The sequence below is a fragment of the Pseudophryne corroboree genome, chromosome 2 (assembly GCF_028390025.1).
Source record: "Pseudophryne corroboree isolate aPseCor3 chromosome 2, aPseCor3.hap2, whole genome shotgun sequence".
NCBI classification, from domain to species: domain Eukaryota; kingdom Metazoa; phylum Chordata; class Amphibia; order Anura; family Myobatrachidae; genus Pseudophryne; species Pseudophryne corroboree.
Window position 1 is genome coordinate 879,259,005 of NC_086445.1, and position 14,218 is coordinate 879,273,222.

The window sequence follows — 14,218 nt, forward strand, 5'->3', positions numbered from 1 at the left end:
ATTGAGATGTCGGCAGTCAGAATACCAACAGCGGCATCCCAATGCGCAGGATCCCGACACCTGGAAGGAATGTAGGCTTAACTCCGTCGCTCCCCTAACCTGCCTCTTCAACAACCTGACCCTAATCGTCCAGCCCCCCCCCCCCTCCCCTGCTGCCTAACCCTCCCTGATGGTGCTTAACCCTAACCCCACCTCCCTGCATCCTAAACTTAACCCCCACCCACCCCGCAGCCCAACCCTAACTGTCCCCCTGCAACCTAAACCTAACCTCCACCTCCCCCAGCAGCCTGATCCTAAGGATCCCTGGCATGCCGGCAGTCTGTATTCCGATTGCGGCAGGATGATCCACTTTGGGATCCCGGCATCGGGATTCCATCATCGGGATTCCGACTGCCAACATCTGGAACGCTGATATACTGACTGGATTCCCCTAGGGACACCATAAACAACGTAAGTTTGTGTGAAATGCTTTTGTCTGGCAATCAACCTTGGCTTACACCTTTTGAAACATCCTATGGGAGGTTGTATGCAGGACTGCTGTACAACTAGGAGCAGGTTGCTGCTGAATTGCTAAAGCTGTGTGCTTTGTGTTAGCTGAATTTTCACGTTTTGCTGAGCAGTAATGTTACTAACCTCTCAATGGGTTCTTTTTCCCCCTCTTTTTTTAGAAAAAACTGTAAGATTCAAGGGGTGTGGCATGATAGACAGTGTCTAGTTAGACAGTCAATAGATACACCATATGTTAGACAGACATTAGGTCAACAGGGTCAAAAGGTCGACATGAAAAAAGGCAGACAGTACAAAAGGTTGACATGAAAATGGTCGACACAAAAAGATAGACACCATTTTTTTTATGTTTTTTTGCATTTTTGTGGTTTGTGTCGATAGTTTTGTCATCTGGGACCCCCAATTGTAGAAAGGCATACCCTTGCAGGGCTCACTTCATTCGACATGCTTCGGGCTCGCTGCGCTCGCCACAAGGTTCATAACCAACTCTATGCCGACATGAATAGAGAAGGTATGAAATAGTCCAAAAACATGTAAAACAAAACAAAAAAAACCTATGTCTACCTTTTTTATGTCAACCTTTTTCATGTCGACCTTTAGACCCTGTCGACCTAACGTCTGTCTAACATATGGTGTCTATCTATTGGCTGTCTAATTAGACACTGTCTATCTATCATCCGGATACCGATTCAAGAATGCCCAGACGTGATTTTGTGCCAGCACAATATGAAATTATATCTGTAAGGCACGGCCTGTGATATGTTTCTCTCTGTAAGGCACAGCCTGTGATATGTTTCTCTCTGTAAGGCACGGCCTGTGATATGTTTCTCTCTGTAAGGCACGGCCTGTGATATGTTTCTCTCTGTAAGGCACGGCCTGTGATATGTTTCTCTCTGTAAGGCACGGCCTGTGATATGTTTCTCTCTGTAAGGCACGGCCTGTGATATGTTTCTCTCTGTAAGGCACGGCCTGTGATATGTTTCTCTCTGTAAGGCATGGCCTGTGATATGTTTCTCTCTGTAAGGCACGGCCTGTGATATGTTTCTCTGTAAGGCACGGCCTGTGATATGTTTCTCTCTGTAAGGCACGGCCTGTGATATGTTTCTCTCTGTAAGGCACGGCCTGTGATATGTTTCTCTCTGTAAGGCACGGCTTGTGATATGTTTCTCTCTGTAAGGCACGGCCTGTGATATGTTTCTCTCTGTAAGGCACGGCCTGTGATATGTTTCTCTCTGTAAGGCACGGCCTGTGATATGTTTCTCTCTGTAAGGCACGGCCTGTGCAGTGCAGCTGATTCTATGAGCCAGGATCTTAAACAGGTGCACTGCCCTTTACAGACCCTTGTGTATTTGAGGGACAGCTTTTATGCTAGTGCTGGCACAAAGGGCCTCCACGGATGCGTGGTGATGGCATTTAAAGGAATACTATCCTCATTTTATTTTTTTAGCTTAAAATAAATTTAAGAGATATAGGGAGCTATCCAATTAGCTGCACTAATTTTTTGCACAGTAAAAATGGGTATTTAACACTATTTTCGCCCAATGGTCATTGTTGGGCTACTCATTTATATCCCATTTTTCCATGCAAAATATTAGCCCTAATCGCCCGAAAACACTGGGGACTGAATCAATTGTTTTTATTGTGACCGCCACTAGATGGCGCCCATCGGCTTCAATTCAATTGTTCTGCCGTTCTTGCAGCCTGCTGAGGAGTGAGAAAAAATGAGTGTGAACTCTGCTCTCTGCGTTATGTGCATGTACACCCAAACAGCAATTGAACTGTGACAATTGTTTGGGCGTCTAAACAATTTTGTTTAGACAGGAAAGTTAGACAGCCAGAACAATTGAATCGGCAACATAGGGTCCGCAAAAAGCCGCACACCTGTGTTTCCACAGCATATATGGCGGTAAACATAGGTACATATCGGGGATTTGGTTTTGCCTGCCTGAGGCTGGTATCTGGACTAATAGGATAGCCCCGGACGAGTCAATTAACTGCTGCTAATTGAATACTGCCCTAAATGTGTTTGTTTTAATGATACTTGGGGCTGGTGTGGAGTTAAATGGACTTTGCATCTAAATCTCTAATGTAAAATGCACCACTGAAAAAGACGCATTTTGCCTAGCTTGCAGTTGATGCATCCAGCTTGATAACTGTACTATATGCCCCTGCATTACACCTGGAGAGAACAGGAGTACATGCACCGTGTTTATTCCAGGAGATGTGGTTTCAAAGTGGCATTAGTTACTCCTAAGGGTAGAGCACACCGTTCATGCACAAAATACAGTAGTATATGTCTGGACCATTTTATTAACAACAATTAGTCACGTTCACTATGTAAATGTAATTTAGAACAAGGTTCAAAGACAAAGTTAAAGTTTTTATTAAATTCTGATCCTTACACACATCCGTCTCCTTCCACAAGATGCTTTATTGCTTCACATGGATTTCTAATATAACTAATAATGTAAACAGAGTCTGAGCTGCTGTTAATAATCGTCATCGTTGTTTCCCAGATTTTGCACATATGTATCGGTTTTATGGCACACATGCACTTACTAGCCTTTAGCCACACTTATGGGCCCTACACACTATGCGATCCGCCGCCGAGCTGCCCGACGGAGGATACGGGGGGGTGGCAGTGACCGAGGGACTGAAGTTTTTTCACTCAGCACACATCTCTTAATAGTTTCCAGAGAGTATGTGCACCTAAGCAATTCACGTCAAGTGTTATTGTACAGGTTTTGGATACCTGCGCTCACCCTCTATTTGGTGTTTGTATGTGAGAAATAATGTATCTCTATGATCTGTAAATACCTTTTATAAGTCACAATGCTTAGTATAACAGATGGTACAATAATTCATATATAATCGATGATATTGTGATTACACATAAATGCCCTTATTTGCAATAGTAACATGCATATTGTGTGAACATCCGATGTATAGGGAAAATAAACATAAGATGAACTAAAATATGGTATTGCCGCGTGATGAATATCCTAAAGAAAAGTCTTGTGAGAAAACGAGTATCTTTGTTCCAGATATATAAGAGTCAGTCTTTATCTGAAGGGATTTCCTTTCCCCTCAGTGTGAGTTTAAGCAGTGTGCCCAGAGGCGGTTCTTTGTCAATAATCGATCGTAGGTGGAGGTCGTGTTCTGGGAGGCCGGCGTCCCGGCCTGCCAGGTGCAACTTACCCTCACGATGTGATGTTTAGTTCTCTTTGTTCACTCTGTGGTGAGTGATGATGTGGCCGCTTGCGCTGTTTCAGCTGTATCCGTCCCCGGTGGTGCTCCTCAGCAGACAGAGCTGGAAGCCTTCCTGGCTCTGCTGCGAGGCTGCCGGGTACCGCCGGAAGCCGCACTGAACAACCGGAAGTTGCGTTGCCGCAACGCTCCGCTTCTTCCTATGTCCTGTGCGGTCTCAACGGCCGCTCCACTCGCCAGCCGGCGAGGAGTCTTGTGGATGTAGTTTGCGGTGATGTGCTGGCAGGCTTGAGGTGTTTGTATGGATCTGTTTCCATGGAACATTTAGCTAATAATATGTGGATGGAGGATGAGGTGAGAAATGGAAGTGGGAATATGCTAAATATACTAAATAAGTTTCTCTGACGTCCTAGTGGATGCTGGGACTCCGTCAGGACCATGGGGAATAGCGGCTCCGCAGGAGACAGGGCACAAAAGTAAAAGCTTTAGGATCAGGTGGTGTGCACTGGCTCCTCCCCCTATGACCCTCCTCCAAGCCTCAGTTAGGTTTTTGTGCCCGGCCGAGAAGGGTGCAATCTAGGTGGCTCTCATAAAGAGCTGCTTAGAGTAAAAGTTTTGATAGTTTTCTTATTTTCATTGAGTCCTGCTGGCAACAGGCTCACTGCAACGAGGGACTTAGGGGAGAAGAAGTGAACTCACCTGCGTGCAGGATGGATTTGCTTCTTAGGCTACTGGACACTAGCTCCAGAGGGACGATCACAGGTACAGCCTGGATGGGTCACCGGAGCCGCGCCGCCGACCCCCTTGCAGATGCCGAAGTAAGAAGAGGTCCAGAAACCGGCGGCTGAAGGCTTTTCAGTCTTCATGAGGTAGCGCACAGCACTGCAGCTGTGCGCCATTGCTCTCAGCACACTTCACACCAACGGTCACTGAGGGTGCAGGGCGCTGGGGGGGGCGCCCTGGGCAGCAATGTTAATACCTTTTCTGGCTAAAAAGAATACATCACATATAGTCCCTGAGGCTATATGGATGTATTTCACCCCTGCCAGGTCTCAGAAAAACCGGGAGAAGAGCCCGCCGGAATAGGGGGCGGGGCCTATCTCCTCAGCACACAGCGCCATTTTCCCTCACAGAACTGCTGGTGGGAAGGCTCCCAGGCTCTCCCCTGCACTGCACTACAGAAACAGGGTTAAAACAGAGAGGGGGGGCACTTATTTGGCGATATGATTATATATTAAGATGCTATAAGGGAATACACTTATATAAAGGTTGTCCCTGTATAATTATAGCGTTTTGGTGTGTGCTGGCAAACTCTCCCTCTGTCTCCCCAAAGGGCTAGTGGGGTCCTGTCCTCTATCAGAGCATTCCCTGTGTGTGTGCTGTGTGTCGGTACGTGTGTGTCGACATGTATGAGGACGATGTTGGTGAGGAGGCGGAGCAATTGCCTGTAATGGTGATGTCACTCTCTAGGGAGTCGACACCGGAATGGATGGCTTATTTAAGGAATTACGTGATAATGTCAACACGCTTCAAGGTCGGTTGACGACATGAGACGGCAGGCAAACAAATTAGTACCTGTCCAGGCGTCTCAAACACCGTCAGGGGCTTTAAAACGCCCATTTACCTCAGTCGGTCGACATAGACACGGACACTGACTCCAGTGTCGACGGTGAAGAAACAAACGTATTTTCCTTTAGGGCCACACGTTACATGTTAAGGGCAATGAAGGAGGTGTTACATATTTCTGATACTACAAGTACCACAAAAAAGGGTATTATGTGGGTGTGAAAAAACTACATGTAGTTTTTCCTGAATCAGATAAATTAAATGAAGTGTGTGATGATGCGTGGGTTTCCCCCGATAGAAAATTATTGGCGGTATACCCTTTCCCGCCAGAAGTTAGGGCGCGTTGGGAAACACCCCTTAGGGTGGATAAGGCGCTCACACGCTTATCAAAACAAGTGGCGTTACCGTCTCCAGATACGGCCGCCCTCAAGGAGCCAGCTGATAGGAGGCTGGAAAATATCCTAAAAAGTATATACACACATACTGGTGTTATACTGCGACCAGCTATCGCCTCAGCCTGGATGTGCAGCGCTGGGGTGGCTTGGTCGGATTCCCTGACTGAAAATATTGATACCCTTGACAGGGACAGTATTTTATTGACTATAGAGCACAGAGAGATATTTGCACTCTGGCATCAAGAGTAAGTGCGATGTCCATATCTGCCAGAAGATGTTTATGGACACGACAGTGGTCAGGTGATGCAGATTCCAAACGGCACATGGAAGTATTGCCGTATAAAGGGGAGGAGTTATTTGGGGTCGGTCCATCGGACCTGGTGGCCACGGCAACAGCTGGAAAATCCACCTTTTTTACCCTAAGTCACATCTAAGCAGAAAAAGACACCGTCTTTTCAGCCTCAGTCCTTTCGTCCCCATAAGGGCAAGCGAGCAAAAGGCCAGTCATATCTGCCCAGGGATAGAGGAAAGGGAAGAAGACTGCAGCAGGCAGCCCATTCCCAAGAACAGAAGCCCTCCACCGCTTCTGCCAAGTCCTCAGCATGACGCTGGGGCCGTACAGGACCCCTGGATCCTACAAGTAGTATCCCAGGGGTACAGATTGGAAATTCGAGACGTCTCCCCCTCGCAGGTTCCTGAAGTCTGCTTTACCAACGTCTCCCTCCGACAGGGAGGCAGTATTGGAAACAATTCACAAGCTGTATTCCCAGCAGGTGATAATCAAAGTACTCCTCCTACAACAAGGAAAGGGGTATTATTCCACACTATATTGTGGTACTGAAGCCAGACGGCTCGGTGAGACCTATTCTAAATCTGAAATATTTGAACACTTACATACAAAGGTTCAAATCAAGATGGAGTCACTCAGAGCAGTGATAGCGAACCAGGAAGAAGGGGACTATATGGTGTCCCGGGACATCAGGGATGCTTCCTCCATGTCCCAATTTGCCCTTCTCACCAAGGGTACCTCAGGTTCGTGGTACAGAACTGTCACTATCAGTTTCAGACGATGCCGGTTGGATTGTCCACGGCACCCCGGGTCTTTACCAAGGTAATGGCCGAAATGATGATTCTTCTTCAAAGAAAATGGACGATATCCTGATAAGGGCAAGGTCCAGAGAACAGTTGGAGGTCGGAGTAGCACTATCTCAAGTAGTTCTGCGACAGCATGGGTGGATTCTAAATATTCCAAAACCGCAGCTGTTTCCGACGAAAATTTGCTGTTCCTAGGGATGATTCTGGACACAGTCCAGAAAAGGGTGTTTCTCCCGGAGAAGAAAGCAAGGGAGTTATCCGAGCTAGTCAGGAACCTCCTAAAACCAGGAAAAGTGTCAGTGCATCATTGCACAAGGGTCCTGGGAAAAATGGTGGCTTCTTACGAAGCGATTCCATTCGGCAGATTTCACGCAAGAACTTTTCAGTGGGATCTGCTGGAAAAATGGTCCGGATCGCATCTTCAGATGCATCAGCGGATAACCCTGTCTCCAAGGACAAGGGTGTTTCTTCTGCGGTGGCTGCAGAGTGCTCATCTACTAAAGGGCCGCAGATTCGGCATTCAGGACTGGGTCCTGGTGACCACGGATGCCAGCCGGAGAGGCTGGGGAGCAGTCACACAGGGAAAAAATTTCCAGGGAGTGTGATCAAGTCTGGAGACTTCTCTCCACATAAAACAATGCTCTAAGCTTTGCAAGACCTCTGCTTCAAGGTCAGCCGGTATTGATCCAGTGGGACAACATCACGGCAGTCGCCCACGTAAACAGACAGGGCGGCACAAGAAGCAGGAGGGAAATGGCAGAAACTGCAAAGATTCTTCGCTGGGCGGAAAATCATGGGATAGCACTGTCAGCAGTGTTCATTCCGGGAGTGGACAACTGGGAAGCAGACTTCCTCAGCAGGCACGACCTCCACCCGGGAGAGTGGGGACTTCATCGGGAAGTCTTCCACATGATTGTGAACCGTTGGGAAAGACCAAAGGTGGACATGATGGCGTCCCGCCTGAACAAAAAACTGGACAGGTATTGCGCCAGGTCAAGAGACCCTCAGGCAATAGCTGTGGACGATCTGGTAACACAGTGGGTGTACCAGTCGGTGTATGTGTTCCCTCCTCTGCTTCTCATACCCAAGGTACTGAGAATTATAAGACGTAGAGGAGTAAGAACTATACTCGTGGCTCCGGATTGCCCAAGAAGGACTTGGTACCCAGAACTTCAAGAAATGCTCACAGAGGACTCAGGGCCTCTGCCGCTAAGAAGGGACTTGCTTCAGCAAGTACCATGTCTGTTCCAAGACTTACCGCGGCTGCGTTTGACGGCATGGCGGTGGAACGCCGGATCCTAAGGGAAAAAGGCATTCCGGAAGAGGTCATTCCTACCCTGGTCAAAGCCAGGAAGGAGGTGACCGCACATCATTATCACCACATGTGGCGAAAATATGTTGCGTGGTGTGAAGCCAGGAAGGCCCCACGAAGAAATTTCAACTCGGTCGATTCCTGCATTTCCTGCAAACAGGAGTGTCTATGGGCCTCAAATTGGGGTCCATTAAGGTTCAAATTTCGGCCCTGTCAATTTTCTTCCAGAAAGAATTGGCTTCACTTCCTGAAGTCCAGAAGTTTGTCAAGGGAGTACTGCATATACAACCCCCTTTTGTGCCTCCAGTGGCACTGTGGGATCTCAACGTAGTTCTGGGATTTCTCAAATCACATTTTAAACCGCTCAAATCTGTGGATTTGAAATATCTCACATGAAAAGTGACCATGCGGTTGGCCCTGGCCTCGGCCAGGCGAGTGTCAGAATTGGTGGCTTTGTCTCACAAAAGCCCATATCTGATTGTCCATTCGGACAGGGCAGAGCTGCGGACTCGTCCCCAGTTTTCTCCCTAAGGTGGTGTCAGCGTTTCACCTGAACCAGTTTATTGTGGTACCTGCGGCTATTAGGGACTTGGAGGACTCCAAGTTGCTAGATGTTGTCAGGGCCCTGAAAATATAGGTTTCCAGGACGGCTGGAGTCAGGAAAACTGACTTGCTGTTATCCTGTATGCACCCAACAAACTGGGTGCTCTTGCTTCTAAGCAGACGATTGCTAGTTGGATGTGTAGTACAATTCAGCTTGCACATTCTGTGGCAGGCCTGCCACAGCCAAAATATGTAAATGCCCATTTCACAAGGAAGGTGGGCTCATCTTGGGCGGCTGCCCGAGGGGTCTCGGCTTTACAACTTTGCCGAGCTGCTACTTGGTCAGGAGCAAACACGTTTGCAAAATTCTACAAATTTGATACCCTGGCTGAGGAGGACCTGGAGTTCTCTCATTCGGTGCTGCAGAGTCATCCGCACTCTCCCGCCCGTTTGGGAGCTTTGGTATAATCCCCATGGTCCTGACGGAGTCCCAGCATCCACTAGGACGTCAGAAAATAAGAATTTACTTACCGATAATTCTATTTCTCGTAGTCCGTAGTGGATGCTGGGCGCCCATCCCAAGTGCGGATTGTCTGCAATACTTGTACATAGTTATTGTTACAAAAATCGGGTTATTATTGTTGTGAGCCATCTTTCCAGAGGCTCCGCTGTTATCATGCTGTTAACTGGGTTCAGATCACAGGTTGTACAGTGTGATTGGTGTGGCTGGTATGAGTCTTACCCGGGATTCAAAATCCTTCCTTATTGTGTACGCTCGTCCGGGCACAGTATCCTAGCTGAGGCTTGGAGGAGGGTCATAGGGGGAGGAGCCAGTGCACACCACCTGATCCTAAAGCTTTTACTTTTGTGCCCTGTCTCCTGCGGAGCCGCTATTCCCCATGGTCCTGACTGAGTCCCAGCATCCACTACGGACTACGAGAAATAGAATTATCGGTAAGTAAATTCTTATTTTCCCCAACACAAGGTCCCCTTTCCTCCTCCTGGGGAAAGGCAGGTAAGAAGCACCCCTTTCCATGAGTAGAGCACACTGCAGGTGGCTTTGCCAATCATGGGTTTGAAAGCTCATATCCGACCCATGTAGGGAGCAGACACTGTACACACTGCAGACGTTCCATACTACTGTAGCTGTCTTGCCTCCACGGGACCTCACTGCACCTTGTTTCCCAGCCACAGACCTCCACACTAGCAGCAGCAGGAGACACATTGACCTCCCACCCCATTATGTCCCACTCTGACTCCTGCAGATTACATAACATTAATATTAGAGTGTCCACCATACATTTCCCTCAATTACTGTAGGAGGCGACACATTGGGGGGTATTCAGTTGTTTGAAAAATCAGTTGGGTGTCTGTTTTTGCCTATCTCATAGACAGGAAAAAACACACACCCAACCGACTTTTGAAACAATTAAATATCCGCCATTATATTTTTATATGTAAATGTTTTCTGTACCATGGATTCGGCACTTGCGCAGTATCAGCAGACGCCGGCAAAGTGCGGGCTCCAGCACGCAACAGGCTACATGTACTGTACACAGGGAAAGCAGCGGTATATATTGTTTGTCAGTTTTTGCCAGTTTTATCGGTAACCGGCTGCTGCTGGCCCGGGAGCTGCAACCAGAGAGGCAGCATATGGAAATAGTCAAGAGAGTAGGCGGCTGTAGGAGGCATACAGCAAGCAGTATTGCGATGAGCACTTGTCGCACAATATGCACGCCGCAGTAATACAGGGGCAAGTGAGGAGGGGATTCTGTAGTACCCTGGGTTCCTCCCCTTCCCCCGCTTGTATCTCACTCACTGACAGTGAGTACAGTGTTACAGAATAGCAACACACACACACACACACACACACACACACACACACACACACACACACACACACACACACACACACACACTTTCTCAATCACTCTCCCTCAATCACTCTCCCTCAACTTACCAAGCAGGCTCTGTAGCAGTTTCACTTTCTGTCCCCCTCTGCAGCCTGCCCTGGTCCCGTGTACCTCCGCCCCTCAGTGCCATGTAGCTCTGCCCCTCAGCGCTGTGTAGCTCCTCCCCCTTTTTTGGGCTGGACAGTGGAGTGGACTGTGACACGGAAACTGAAGATGACGCTGTTACGGCCAGGGGGTATGGGGAGCTTCAAGCTGACTGTGCTGCTGCCTGTCAGTGTGACAGGCACAGCAGCCGGCAGCAGTAGGGAGGCCAGGTGCAGCAGCGGGGATGCAGAGGCCTCTCCTGCCTGGCGCCTACTGCTTTGCATCCCTTTGCTGAGTGGGTAGCGCCGGGAGTGTGTTCCGTACATCTGCGGTACATTATACTCTTTAATATCCTTGCCAGTATATCATTTTTATAGTTTTATTTGTAGGCTTGCCTACAAGTTAGTTATATTGGGGACCCCACAACCCTTAACTTGGCCCTGCATCTGTAACTCCCCTACAATCTCTTTAACATGGTAAAAAGATTTAATTGCCTTTCTTAAACTTCCATCTTGAAGAATAGTTACTCGAGCTAGTCTTCCATATACCAAAATATTTAGTGTCTTTCTAAACATAAACCTGAATTCAAACTTTGCAAGTGTTAAATGGTAGACTAATTCCAGATATAAATTGCAAAGATATATTTCTCTAACGTCCTAGTGGATGCTGGGGACTCCGTAAGGACCATGGGGAATAGACGGGCACCGCAGGAGACAGGGCACTCTAAGAAAGAATTAGGACTACTGGTGTGCACTGGCTCCTCCCTCTATGCCCCTCCTCCAGACCTCAGTTAGAATCTGTGCCCGGACGGAGCTGGGTGCATTTTAGTGAGCTTTTAGTTAGGTTATTTATTTTCAGAGAGCTTCTGCTGGCAACAGATTCTCTGCTATGTGGGACTGAGGGGAGAGAAGCAAACCTACTAACTGCGGCTAGGTTGCGCTTCTTAGGCTACTGGACACCATTAGCTCCAGAGGGATCGAACACAGGAACTTAACCTTGGTCGTCCGTTCCCGGAGCCGCGCCGCCGTCCCCCTCGCAGAGCCAGAAGACAGAAGCCGGCGGGTTGAAGCAAGAAGACGTCAAAATCGGCGGCAGAAGACTCCTGTCTTCATATGAGGTAGCGCACAGCACTGCAGCTGTGCGCCATTGCTCCCACACTAACCCACACACTCCGGTCACTGTAGGGTGCAGGGCGCAGGGGGAAGGGGGGGGGGGGGCGCCCTGGGCAGCAATTGAGTACCTCCTGGCAAAAAGCAGCATATATACAGCTGGGCACTGTAATATGCATGAGCCCCCGCCATTATTTTTACACAAAATCGCGGGACAGAAGCCCGCCGCTGAGGGGGCGGGGCTTCTTCCTCAGCACTCACCAGCGCCATTTTCTCTCCACAGCTCCGCTGAGAGGAAGCTCCCCAGGCTCTCCCCTGCAGAAGCACGATAAAGAGGGTGAAAAAGAGAGGGGGGGGGGGGCACATAAATTTGGCGTAAAAACAATATATACAGCAGCTACTGGGTTAACACTAAGTTACTGTGTGATTCCTGGGTCATGTAGCGCTGGGGTGTGTGCTGGCATACTCTCTCTCTGTCTCTCCAAAGGGCTTTGTGGGGGAACTGTCTTCAAATAGAGCATCCCCTGTGTGTGTGGTGTGTCGGTACGTGTGTGTCGACATGTCTGAGAAAAGGCTCCCCTAAGGAGGAGATGGAGCTAATATGTGTGTACACTCATTAGGGCCATTTTTTCTCCACGGCACCGCTGAGAGGAAGCTCCCCAGTCTCTCCCCTGCAGTTACACGGTAGAAGAGGGTAAAAAGAGAGGGGGGGCACATAATTAGGCGCAAAAATCAATATAAACAGCAGCTACTGGGTTAACATTAAGTTACTGTGTTATTCCTGGGTTAATAGCGCTGGGGTGTGTGCTGGCATACTCTGTCTCTCCAAAGGGCCTTATGGAGGAATTGTCTTCAGATGAGCATTCCCTGAGTGTGGGGTGTCGGTACGTGTGTGTCGACATGTCTGAGGTAAAAGGCTCCCCTAAGGAGGAGATAGAGCAAATATGTGTGTGAGAGGGTGTCTCCGTCGACAACGCCGACACCTGTTTGGATATGTGTAAGTGCTAAGGTGAATTTATTGCACAAAATATTAGAGAACAGACAGGAAATCTACCCATGTCTGTCCCTATGTCGCAGAGACCTTCAGAGTCTCACAATGCTCACTATCCAAGATAATAAACACTGATATCGACACGGAGTTTGACTCCAGTGTCGACTACGATAATGCAAAGTTACAGCCAAAATGGCAGAAAAGTATTCAATATATGATTATTGTAATAAAAGATGATTTGCATATCACTGATGACTCATTTGTCCCTGACACAAGGGTACACAAGTTTAAGGGGAAGAAAGCTGAGGTAAATTTCCCTCCTCTCATGAGGAAAAAGAGCGGGAATCTCCAGACAAGAGACTGCAGCTTCCCACAAAGAATTCTCAGGCAGTATCCTTTCCCCACTAGGGCCAGGATGTGATGGGAATCTTCCCCTAGGGTGTCATGTTTGCCCAGAAGGTATACCTAGCTATTCTCAGGGATCCTGCAGATAGCGTGCACTTTCTGGTACACTACTCAGACCGGCGATTGTGTCGGCATGGGTTTATAGCGCTGGGGCGGCGTGGACAGGTACCTTATCAGCAGAAATTGAGACCCTAGTATGTGTGTGTATATATATATATATATATGTATATAGTGAGATATGTATATATATATTAAAGATGCTGTCTTAAGAGATATATATAATCAAACATGCCCAAAGAGACATGAGTATACGTTAGAGAAAATAAGATTTTACTCACTGGTAAATCTATTTCTCGTAGTCCGTAGTGGATGCTGGGCGCCCGTCCCAAGTGCGGACTTCTTCTGCAATACTTGTATATAGTTATTGCTTAAATAAGGGTATTGTTATGGTTGCATCAGGTTTGTCTGATGCTCTGTTGTTGTTCATACTGTTGACTGGGTATGTTATCACAAGTTATACGTTGTGATTGGTGTGGCTGGTATGAGTCTTACCCTGGATTCCAAAATCCTTTCCTTGTAATGTCAGCTCTTCCGGGCACAGTTTCCTTAACTGAGGTCTGGAGGAGGGGCATAGAGGGAGGAGCCAGTGCACACCAGTAGTCCTAATTCTTTCTTAGAGTGCCCTGTCTCCTGCAGAGCCCGTCTATTCCCCATGGTCCTTACGGAGTCCCCAGCATCCACTACGGACTACGAGAAATAGATTTACCGGTGAGTAAAATCTTATTTTTGCTTAAAATCCGTGTATATAGTATTTTACGAATTATTTAATTACTATTATTTTCGATGTAGTCAGGTAAGACTAATATGTAGTCTTCTAAAGGTATATTAACATATTTCTTGATTTGAACAAGCCACCAGCTAGACTTCTCTCTCGGCACATCTCTATAGCTCAGCTAAGCCTTTATGATGTTCAGTTCCCTGGAGTGTGCTGCAGCAGACAGTCATTGTCTGCCCGCTGTCTGGTCTGATGGTCTTTTGATGTCGGAGTCTTGTGAAATAGCAGGTTTTATATTGAACACCTCTGGGGAGCA

The 14,218-nt window shown here is 47.9% G+C and overlaps 1 protein-coding gene across 4 annotated transcripts in view; it reads left to right on the top strand.

The window, feature by feature from the left end:
• The window catches only part of ABR (ABR activator of RhoGEF and GTPase), a 725,529-nt gene that overhangs the window by 221,132 nt on the left and 490,179 nt on the right, over nucleotides 1-14,218 (top strand). The gene's annotated exons all lie outside the window — the stretch shown is intronic.